Source organism: Nanorana parkeri, unplaced genomic scaffold, assembly GCF_000935625.1.
Source record: "Nanorana parkeri isolate BGI_ZX_2015 unplaced genomic scaffold, ASM93562v1 scaffold1130, whole genome shotgun sequence".
NCBI lineage: Eukaryota > Metazoa > Chordata > Amphibia > Anura > Dicroglossidae > Nanorana > Nanorana parkeri.
Window position 1 is genome coordinate 195,215 of NW_017307398.1, and position 11,405 is coordinate 206,619.

The 11,405-nt window shown below is 41.0% G+C and overlaps 1 protein-coding gene across 1 annotated transcript in view; it reads left to right on the forward strand.

Annotated features, from left to right (window-relative positions):
* The window catches only part of UGGT2 (UDP-glucose glycoprotein glucosyltransferase 2), a 214,568-nt gene that overhangs the window by 39,163 nt on the left and 164,000 nt on the right, over positions 1–11,405 (forward strand). The gene's annotated exons all lie outside the window — the stretch shown is intronic.

Below are 11,405 nucleotides of genomic sequence, written 5' to 3' on the forward strand. Positions count from 1 at the left end.
TAGAGGACAGATAGGGCTATATAATTATATCACATATGTGTACCTAGCCCCTCACTTAGTTTGAATAAAAAAAAAAAAATGAGGAAAAAAACTAGAAGAAAACACTTTTTTCACAAGTTTTGATTATTATTATTTTTTTTTAGATTTTTTTTAATATTAATTATAGTATACAAAATATATTTATATATAATTTTTATTTTCCTAATTTTGTTTTACACTTTATTTTTATTTTTTACACTTTAAAAAAATAAAAATAAAAACACTTTTTTTGTCAGTTTATATCAAGCAGTCACTATGACTGCTTGATAAATTAACTTTTTTCTTTTTTTTTCTATTAGGCTGCTCCAAACTTAGGAACAGCTAATAATAACCTTAGAGACTGATCCTGACTTTAGTCAGATTCAGATCTCACTAAAAGCTCTTTGATCGTGCCTAGATGGTCAGAACTGATACATTTCACTCAAAAGAGATACATTGTATCTAAACATCGGGCTATTGAGCTGTCAAAACAAATAGCAGAGAGGTGAGTCACTGCTACCTCTCTGCTATTTTCAGCTGTCTAATACGGGATTGCTAATAGCGATCCCGTATTTGCATGTAACGGCTTCATTCTTTCATGAATGAAAGGAAGAAGCTTTTACAAAAAGCTTAATTATTTCATTAATGAATGCCTCAACACTGAGGCATTCATTAATGACTGGTAACGCTGAGAATCAGCGGTTACCGGCATTACAAAGCCTGATATAACTCGTCGCGTACAGTGTACGTGGCCAGTCATATAGGCACTTTGTGACGGGACGTACAGTGTACGTCTCCCGTCACGAAGGGGTTAATTCCACCTTGTATAACTTTTCTCTCAATCTCTTTACGAGAGAATAAATGCCACATGTTAAAAGTTAAAGTGTTGACCTCCAAACTATTGAAATGCAGTGATGTGATCTGAAGCAGGACATCCAAACAAGACGTCCCTAAAATATAGATTCATTGAAATTAGGGCTACAACAACTAATCGACCCAAGTCGATCATAATCGATGATGAAAACGTCAGCTTTTTCCATCATCGATTAATTGACATTCGATTAGTTGCCCTGCTCGCAGCTCCACACGCCGCTTCTCATGCCACACGCCACATCTCCTCCCCGCCTCACCCAATTCTCAGACCCGCTCACGCGCGGCCAGACACACCCGCCCGCATGGCAGCCACCGACAGACAGGCCCATGATCTCAGAAGAAAGTTGCTGGGAGACTGTTTAGGTAAGACTGCCTGCACTTTCCCCCCACATGGCACAATTCTTTGTATTATTGTATTGCTGGGATAGTGGGATTTGTATTCCTCTATAGCTGATGGTACATTGCGCTGTATATTATATTATACAGCGCAATGTACCATCAGCTATAGAGGAATACAAATCCCAGCAATACATTATACACTGCATGTATAATGTATTGCTGGGATTTGTTGCATTCCTCTATAGCTGGTGGTATTCTGCATTGTGCTGTATAATGTACTATTGCAGGGATTTGATGTATTCCTCCATAGTTGGTGGTATTCTGCATTGTGTCTCTGTATAATGTACTATTGCTGGAATTTGTAGTCCTCTATATGCAATTCTTCATTGATTTTACACTTTCCATTTCACTATATTGCACACCAGACTTTTTTTTTTTTTTACTTCCACCGCTCCAAGCTTCCTCCCATGATGGACTACAATCTCAATACAAACTAGTTGTCCAACACTGGAGCCATTTAAAAAAAAATCAAACTTAATAATCGGCTACTTAATCGATTTTGAAAATAATAGTTATCTGTAGCCCTAATTGAAATATTGCGCTATACATGAATGGCCAAAATATTTGTCTAACCGTTCTACAAGTCTGAGCAGCAAATCTAGGTAGCATTTACTGTTGTTTTTTAATATGATAGTTAACATTCCTGTTCCATGTTTAAACTATTTATTGAGTATATAAATACAGTGGCTTGCAAAGGTATTAAAGCCATTGGCATTTTTCCTATTTTGTTGCATTACCCCCTCAAAATTAAAATGGATTTTTGGGGTTTGTATGATTTTGATTTACACAACATGCCTACCACTTTGAAGATGCAAAATATTTTTTATTGTGACACAAACATGAAATAAGACGAAAACCACCGGGGAAAATTGGCTGTGCATAACTAAGTCAATACTTTGTACAGCCACCTTTTGCAGCAATTACAGTTGCAAGGCTTTTGGAGTACTTCTCTATAAGCTTGGCACATCTAGCCACTGGAATTTTTGCCCATTCTTCAAGGCAAAATTGCTCCAGCTCCTACAAGTTGGAAGGGTTTTGCTGGTGTACAGCCATCTTTAAGTCATGCCACAGTTCCTAAATTTGTCTGGGCTTTGACTAGGTAATTCCAAGACATTTAAATGTTTCCCCTTACAACAATTGGGTGTTGCTTTAGCAGTATGCCCTGGGTCGTTGTCTTGCTGGAAGGTGAACCTCTGTCCTAATCTCAAATCTCTGCCAAACAAACAGATTTCCCTCAAGAATTTCCCTGTATTTGGCACCATCCATCATTTCTTCAATTCTGACCTGTTTTGCAGGCCTTGCCAGTGAAAAACATCCCCACAGCATGATGCTGTCACTACCATGCCTCACTGTTCTTAGTGTTAGTGTTCTTGGGGTGATGAGAGGTGTTGGGTTTTCGCCAGACATAGCATTTTCCTTGAAGGTCAAAAAAATTAATTTTAGTCTCATCTGACCTTCCATATGTTTGGGCAGTCTCCCACATACTTTTGGTGAACAGCAAACATGCTTGCTTATTTTTTTATTGGCCACTCTTCCGTGAAGGCCAGCTCTGAGGAGTATATGGCTTAAAGTGGTCCTATGGACAGATACTCCAATCTCCTCTGTGGAGCTTTGCAGCTCCTTCAGGGTTATCTTTGGTCTCTTTGTTGCCTCTCTGATTAATGCCATCCTTGCCTAGTGCGTGAGTTTTGGTGGGTGGCCCTCTCTTGGCAGGCTAGTTGTGGTGCCATATTCTTTAAATTTTTTAATAATGAATTTAATGGTGCCCTGTTGGATATTCACAGTTTTGGATATTTTTTATAACCCAATCCTGCTCTGTACTTCTCCAAAACTTTGTCCCTGACCTGTTTGGAGAGCTCCTTGGTCTTCATGATGTTGCTTGGTTGGTGGTGCTCCTTGCTCGATTGTGTTGTAGACTCTGGAGCCTTTCAGAACAGTTGTATACATACAGAGTTCATGTGACACTTAATTAGCCAAATAAAGACCACCTTTGTGCAATATATGTGGCTTCTGAAGGTAATTAGTTGCACCAGATCTTATATAGCAAAGAGGATGAAAACATGCTTGCACCACTTTTCCGGTTTTTATTTTTTTTATAATTTTTATTAAAACAAGTAATTTTCTTGATTTATTTCACTTCACCATTTTGGATGGTCAAATGATGCATGTGTTATTGGTCCTTAACCTCTTGCCGTCCGCCCGTTAAGAAAAAACGGACGGACGGCAGACTCGCATTTTTTCCTGCTCGCGCGCGCCTCCTAGTGCGCACGCACGGGCAGGAAAGACCCGCTCGTTACTACAGCCGTTAACGGGTGTTTCACATACAACCGATCAGCGGCTCTATAGCCACCGATCGGTTGTATGGCGTGAATTTTACAGCGCCGAATACTGAAAAATGGCCTGGATGGGAAGGGGGTTTAACACCCCGGATGTCAACTGGTTAAATGTGTAAGGTGTACTTATCTTTTGACAAAGTTTTGGTTTAAAACTGCGCTTTAACTCCCTGCTACAGTGCAGCTTTAGAATGGCACTCATTTTAGCCGTACAGTGAGTGCTGGCATTTGTTTGATGAAACGGTTCAGTGCTGAGTTTTCCTGGTTTTTTCTAGGTCCTGCATTGGTCTAAATAACACGCTTGAGAAAAGTGGAAGATCACTGAAACTTTCCAGAAAGATAAGAGGAACAATATAGAGTATAATTTCTAGACAGAGGACGCAAGCGGTGATAATGATCTGTGGAGTTTCACAGTGCAAGTATTGTAGGTTGCAAAGCACCTCTTGAAGCACAGGAAGTTGGAATATTGGCCCAGGCATGAGCAGGCAGGCCTGTGTAAACTGTAAAGGAAGAACGCAGTATTGGTGCAGCAGCGGTTGGGGTCAAATCAAATTATAGCAGTTATGCTTTTGGAAACAACTGGCTTTTTTCCCAAATTAGGCAGCAAGTGAATATTTTGTTCCTGAAGATGATGTGTTGGAAGCAGAAAAAATGGGCAACCTTAAGAATTTGACTTTGATGCTCCCTGCCGCACTGCAAAAAGGATCCAAGAATGGTTGGAGGCATACAACAACGAATTTGAAGTGTTAACATGGTCTCCAGATTCTCCAGATATCAATCCAATCAAACATTTGTGGGATGTGCTAGTAAAACAAGTCCAATCCATGGAGGCCACACCTCGCAACTTAAAGTATTCGCTAGTGACGTTTTGGTGCCAGATACCACAGCATAACTTCAGAGGTCTAGACGAGTCCATCCCTCGACAGGTCAGGGCTGTTTTGTCGAGTGGTCGTCATGTTATGGCTGATTGATTTTTATGTCATAGAATTGTTCTCTAAATGCATATAAACACATATTTGTCAATGCCAGTGTGAATGAGGCTTAAGAGCCCACAAATCAGTTTTTGCAACAGTAAATTACCCTACATTCAAGATAACTGATAGTTCTAATTTGTACAGCTGCAGTTTATTTAAATGGCTTAAACCAGTAACTATACATTGAGGTACATTTATGTGCGATAACTTTTTTTTTTGAATGCCTGGGTTTGTTTGCTGTAGATGCTTTATAGAGCTAGTAAAATGACCCTGGCATTTCATTCACATAAAATTGAGAATTTTATGACCTGTGTCCTTACTGCTTTTGCAAACAATCATTTCATGTATAATCTGTCTCCCCCTGTCATCAAAACTCCATATTCCTCATGCTTAAATATTTCTGTTAGGTCAATAAATGTAAATGCACTTCGTAAAACCTTTTTTCATTACAGTTTGGTTCTTTCAATTTACTGCATTTGACCTTAACTGTGTCCCTGCTGTCTTTTGTTCGGCAGAGATTTCAGATGAGTGCTTTACAGTATTTAGTGCTGTCTTCTTTTCTATTGTGTACAGATGTATTTATTGGACTGCACAGTAGATTCATGGTTCATTGACATTGCTCCGCTGCAAGCTGAAGACTTGCTTATCCTATACCATTATCATTGTGTTGCGAGCATAGTGGATTGGCAGATAAAATGTTTTCCCGTCTTTATAACAATGATTGTGTTATGCTTTTAGGAAAAAATAGCTCCTTGTTTACTGTTCTTTTAACAATATAATGTAAAAAAAATGGAAAGGATATACCATATTTCTCTCAATAGAAGAGTTTTTTTTCTTTCACTTTTCTAGGGCCGCAACAACTAATGATGATGGTCGATAATAAGAATCATTGTCAACGATTCTCATTACTGATTAGTTGCTGCTGCCGCCACTCTCCTCCACCATTCTCTCCTCCTCCCTGGGAGCCGCTGAATGCAGCCGTCTGTGTTCCCTTCCCACCTGTATCAGCACCTGTCAGCTGCTGTGCCTCTGTTGCTCGCTGTGCCTGCGCTGCCTCTCTGTTGCTCGCTGTGCCTGCGCTGCCTCTCTGTTGCTCGCTGTGCCTGCGCTGCCTCTCTGTCGCTCCCCCGTCCCTGCGCTTAAAATAGCCAATAGTAGGCTGGCTATTGCACCCTGTTGTCAATCAGCAGAGGAGGACCTGAAGGAGAACTTTCTCCTTTGGTCCCTCATCTGCTGATTGACAGCAGGCAGTGGTTGTGTCTAATAGCCAGCCTGATATTGGCTATTGCAATTTGAAATAGCCAATAGCAGGCTCGCTATTGCTCCCACCCACTGCATGCTATATTTACATTCAGTACGCTTAGTAGCCAGCTGTCATTCCCCAGTGAAGTGGAAAGGTGACACTATGGGACCCCTAATGTCACTTTAAAGAGAAGCTGTCACCTCCAATGTGCTATCACATAGGGAGCTTGTGTAAAAAAAAAAAAAAGTAAAATATAATTAAAAATGCCAAAAAAATTAAAAGTCCCCTGTGAGCACGCACACACTAACAGAAACACAAGTTGGTTACACCTACGTATGAAAACGTTGATTGTGCCAATTTTGGTGTGGTATTTCAAATAAAAGGTTAGTTGTTTTATTATATTGGCTTGAAGTTTTTCAATACAGATTATTTAAAATCCATGATACTAATTAAAATGTCTAATATAATACAATTTATTTGAAAAACTTTTTTTTAAAGTTGGGAAAAAAAGTAATTTTTGGTTTTGGCCTGATAAAATTCTGCTGCAGAATGTGCAATGCGGTGCCATTAATTTCAATGGCTCCCCAAACATGCTTCCAGCACGCAGTGTGATTGCTTACACTGGGTGGCGCGGTTCTGCAATGCCGTGCATTCCAGTGCAGTGCGATTACAAAAAACTGTGTATGCAGTTTTATTTTGAATTACACTTTGTAAAACTCCACTTTTAAATAAAACGATTTTTTTCTTTTTATCGATCATTCGAAAAAAAATTATATTGGCCAACTAATTGATTATGAAAATAATTGTTAGTTCCGGCCCTACACTTTTATTGTAAACTATGAAATGCATACTCATCACTTTATGACAAAAAAAATCACACTCGCTTTTAGGGATGCACCGATCTATCGGCCGCCGAAACATATCGAAAATGGCACTTTTGACAAAATGCTGAAAGTGCCTTTTTCTGGCCGGAATAGCGGTGCCATCCATTCTTACTCTCCCCCTGGCTTGGCGCTGCTCTGTGTCCCAGCGGGGAGGAGAGAAACTGTCACAGACAGCCGGTGTCTCTCCTCCCCACACCCCTCAGCCTCCTGTCACAGATCGGGAGAACGGTTTGGGCTCTCAATGGTGTCACAGGAGGCTGAGCTTTCGCTCGCTCAGCCTCCTGTGACAGCGTGCCAGGAAGCAGAGCGAGTACAAACACTCAGTGATCGCTGAGTGTTTGTAAATAATTGAGGACATAGTATGTTTACTATATCCTCTGTTATGAATGAATGGGAGTGATCTACATCACCTCCTGTTCATTCATGATTGTGGTTATAGTAAATACACTATGTTCTCATTTTATTAATTAACAGGAATCCTCTATACCGAGTGTTCCTGTTCATTCATAACAGGGGCTGCAGAAAAAGAGATTGAGGACTGTGTCCTCAATCTCCTTTTCTGTTTTAAAAGGGAAATATCCGGCTTCTGTTAAGACCCCTAATAGTTCCCTGAAGCCCCTAAAAGTAAAATAAAAAATAAAAATATTTTATAAAAATTAATATAAATAAAATATTAAAAAAATTAAAGTTTATAAAAAATAAATAAAAATAAAATATTTTTAAAAAAGTGAAAAAGTTAGAATAAAAAACATTTTCCAAGTTTAAACCCAGCAGCAGAATGGGGAAGAAAAGTGATTTGTGACTTTGAACAAGTCATGGTTGTTGGTGCCAGATGGGTTGGTCTGAGTATTTCAGAAACTGCTGATCTACTGGGATTTTCATTCACAACCATCTCTAGGGCTCACAGAGAATGGTCTTAAAAAGAGAAAATATCCAGTGAACGGCGGATCTCTGGGTGAAAATGCCTCGTTGATGCCAGAGGTCAAAAGAGAATGGCCAGACTGGTTCAAGATCATAGAAAGTCAACAGCAACTTGAATAACCACACATTACAACCGAGATGTGCAGAAGAGCATCTCTGAACACACACGTCGAACCTTGAAGCAGATGGTCTATAGCAGAAGGGTGGGGAACCTCTGGCCCTCCAGCTGTGGTGAAACTACAAATCCCATGATGCATCTGTCTCTGGGAGTCATGGCTGTGAGAATCTTGCAATACCTCATGGGATTTGTATTTTCACCACAGCTGGAGGGCCGTACGTTCCTCATCCCTGGTCTACAGCAACAGAAGACCACAATGGGTGCCACTCCTGTCAACTGAGAACAGGAAACTGAGGCTACAATTTGCAAGGACTCGCCAAATTTGGACAATAGAGGATTGGAAAAATGTTGCCTGGTCTGCTGAGTCTCGATTTCTGCTGCAACATTCGGATGGTGGGGTCAGAATGTGGCATAAACAACATGAAAGCATGGATCCATCCTGCCTTGTAGCAACAGTTCAGGCTGCTGGTGGTGGTGTAATTATTTGGGGGATATTTTATTTGCTACTCGCTGATGCTGCTTTACCGGTGGCGTGTGCCCCGATTATCAGGAAGTCGGGCAGAAGATCATAACCCATCACTCGGGTTCCGGATTGCATGGGAAGCCAGTATTCTATTGAAAGAACACCAGCTTCACTTGCTAAGGCCGCCTGGCTTTTTAACCAATCAGGAAGCCAGGCAGCATGTAATGACCCGCCTCCCGGCTTCTGTTTGGTCAGGAAGCCAGGCTGCCTAGCAACAAATGAAGCTAGCTTCCTAGCCAATCAGGAAGCCAGGCTGCTTGTCATGACCCGCCTCACAACTTTCTGATTGGCTAGGAAGCTGGCTTCACTTGTTGCTAGGCAGCGTGGCTTCCTGACCAACCAGGAAGCCGGGTGGGGCAGGTCATTACGTGCTGCCTGGCTTTCTGATTGGCTAAGAAGCCGGATTCACTTGTTGCCAAGTAGCCTGACTTTCTAACTAATCAGGAATCCAGGAGGCGGGTCATAACCCACTGCCTGGCTTCCTGATTGGAAAGGAAGGTGGCACTATGCTCCCTCGGCACTGCTGGTTAGAGGGAGATCCCCCTCTGACCGGAAGTTCTGGTATCAGAGGTAAGTATCTGAGCATTTGGGTGAGTACAAGTACTTGCCCAAATACTCGGTATCGGCACCGATACCGAGACAGGTGCATCCCTAGTCTAGATCCTTTAAATTTAAAATCTACACACCTGTTTTTACCATATACAAGTAGCACATATATAAAATCTACATATATTTAATGTGCCTTTTATTAGAATCTATAGAAGACAAGATTTAAGTGATAGTATGTGTAGTGGTGTTAGTTACAAAAATGTAATGCATTCAACACAATATAACTTGTTTTATTTTTGGTTTTTGTCCACTTGTCTGTTAATAACTGTGAACCAAATAAGTCGTATTTCCTGTACAAAATATGAAAATAATTTTTGCCATGCAAAGTAGTTAAGAGGTATTAAATATGTCATTTTGACCATTCAGGCTATAGTGACAATTTTTCATTTTAGGGCATCCCCCACCCACTGCTACTCCCCTTTGTCCAACTCCCTTGACAATGTTTCCGTCAGAGGCCTCAGCAATACCTGGTACTTCTACGCATGGAGTAGCATGTGACCTGCTCCCTTTTTCCCCTGAATAAATTGCTTGGGTCTCAGTTGCCAACACTGCCACATGTGGGATTGGACAACTTTATTAACCCTGTCTAAGTTCTGGCACAGAACAATGTACAGATTGTACAAGGATTCTCCCTGACCTACAAAACTTAACCTAAAGTAATTTGTTAAGAACCAATTGGTGCACCTTACGCAAAAGTAAATGTAAACTATGGACAACATAGGGCAGAGTTGGGCAGTAGGGATCAGATCTGTGCTTTTTCTGAGGTCTGTGTGAGTGCGTACTTAGTAGAAAATGGATGGGGAACCCATACAGTGGTTTTTGTTTTAACCCCTTCGTGACGGGAGACGTACACTGTACGTCCCGCCACATAGGGACCAAATGACTCGTCACGTATACTGTACGTGACGAGTTATTTGCTGCACTAGAAGGCCGGTAACCGCAGAGAATCTGAAAGTTCCTAAAAATAACTAGCATTTGACAATCTTTGTGTTCTTGATGTCCATCTGTAGATAAAAATAAAAATTGCAATTTAGTAAGAAACCAACTAAATAAAAATGCAGGGAAAGTTGGATTTGATCTGTAAATAATATGCCTATATCCAAATAATGTTTTTAATAAAGGGGCCAATTTACCTTTTGTTGTAAACGTTCTAATCGCCATTGGCCTGATATAATTCAGGATAGATAGAATGTTGAGGAGCTCAAAGAAACAATGTTAGCAAGTTAGCAAGTCACATGTTTCTGCCTCCCCCAGTCACAGCAATGCTCAAGTTACAGAAGGTATAACGATTTATTGCCTGCTCTTCTCTTTGTAGTTTCATCCTCAACTACAATGCCTGATCTTGTGTCTAGAAAAAGAGCTCCAGGCATGCATCTTTTAAAATCAGGACTTAATTGCAGTATGTCAGAACGTAGGATGTTTTAAGGAATATGACTTTGCACATGCTAATTTGCATTCATAGTAGGTGTAATTGCTGGAGAGGTTTTTTTTTTTTTTATCCAGCCCAGAGTGCTATTTCTTCAATCCCTAGAGTTAACTATGGAGGATTTTACATTTGGCACCTTTTGTTTCTGTTTTCTTCAGTCTTTGTCACTCAGCGCGCTTTGTCAGTCTTTGTCACTGTTTTGCTTACATGCACGTGCGGCAGGTTGGTTTCCACTGCTCTTTGCCTCACCTCTGGCTACAGTGGCTGGTCACTGATCTCTGATCTTTTGTACCAGTTGTGGGAACCCTTTGTGGGATATCCTTCACTACGCATGGCGCATCATAGGCACAAAGGCAAATGATCAGAGGTATTTCCAAGTTCATGCACTGCTAACAGCTCAGGGGGAGGTTTTTAACGTCTCCCCACAAGGACTAAGCAGTCATATACATTCTTGGTAATATGCTTTGGTAAAGCCACCTGGGCACAGGCTTTTATTGTTAGGAGTCTCTTTTAACTGTGGCCACTTTCTCTGTTATAAGCATGACTCTTTCTATCTCCTTTACAACTACTGAGGTAGCTCGAGGCTTCCCACATCCTGTAGATGTTTGGCTATTAAAGTTTTCCTCCGACGTTGAGAAACCTGGGTCTCCTCAGGATTCAAATGATATACTGTAGTATATGCAGTAATCTTGGAATGTAAAGCCTTTCTTGGAAGTGTGTAGGGTGATATCGCCAGAATTCATCCATATTTTATGTACGTGGGCAGTTTTACCTTTTTTTCTGTAGGGCTCTCCCTAACATGTTTTCACATTTATTTCCGTATTTTTGTAATACTTTTAGAAGATGTATCTCACGTCCTACGAATCTTTAAATCTAAGAGGTGGACCAAGTCCGCTGGGGAAAAAATGGCAAGCGCTGTTCATCAGTGGATTGGCCAGTTTGTGTGAAGTTTTGCCTCCTTACTAGAGGCAAGGCGGCGATGAGGTTTAGTCTGCCTAGCCCTCTTAAATCTAGTTTCTTGCAATATGAGGACCCCACATACCACTGCCTTGTGACCACCCCCCCCCCCCCCCCCCACCCCCCC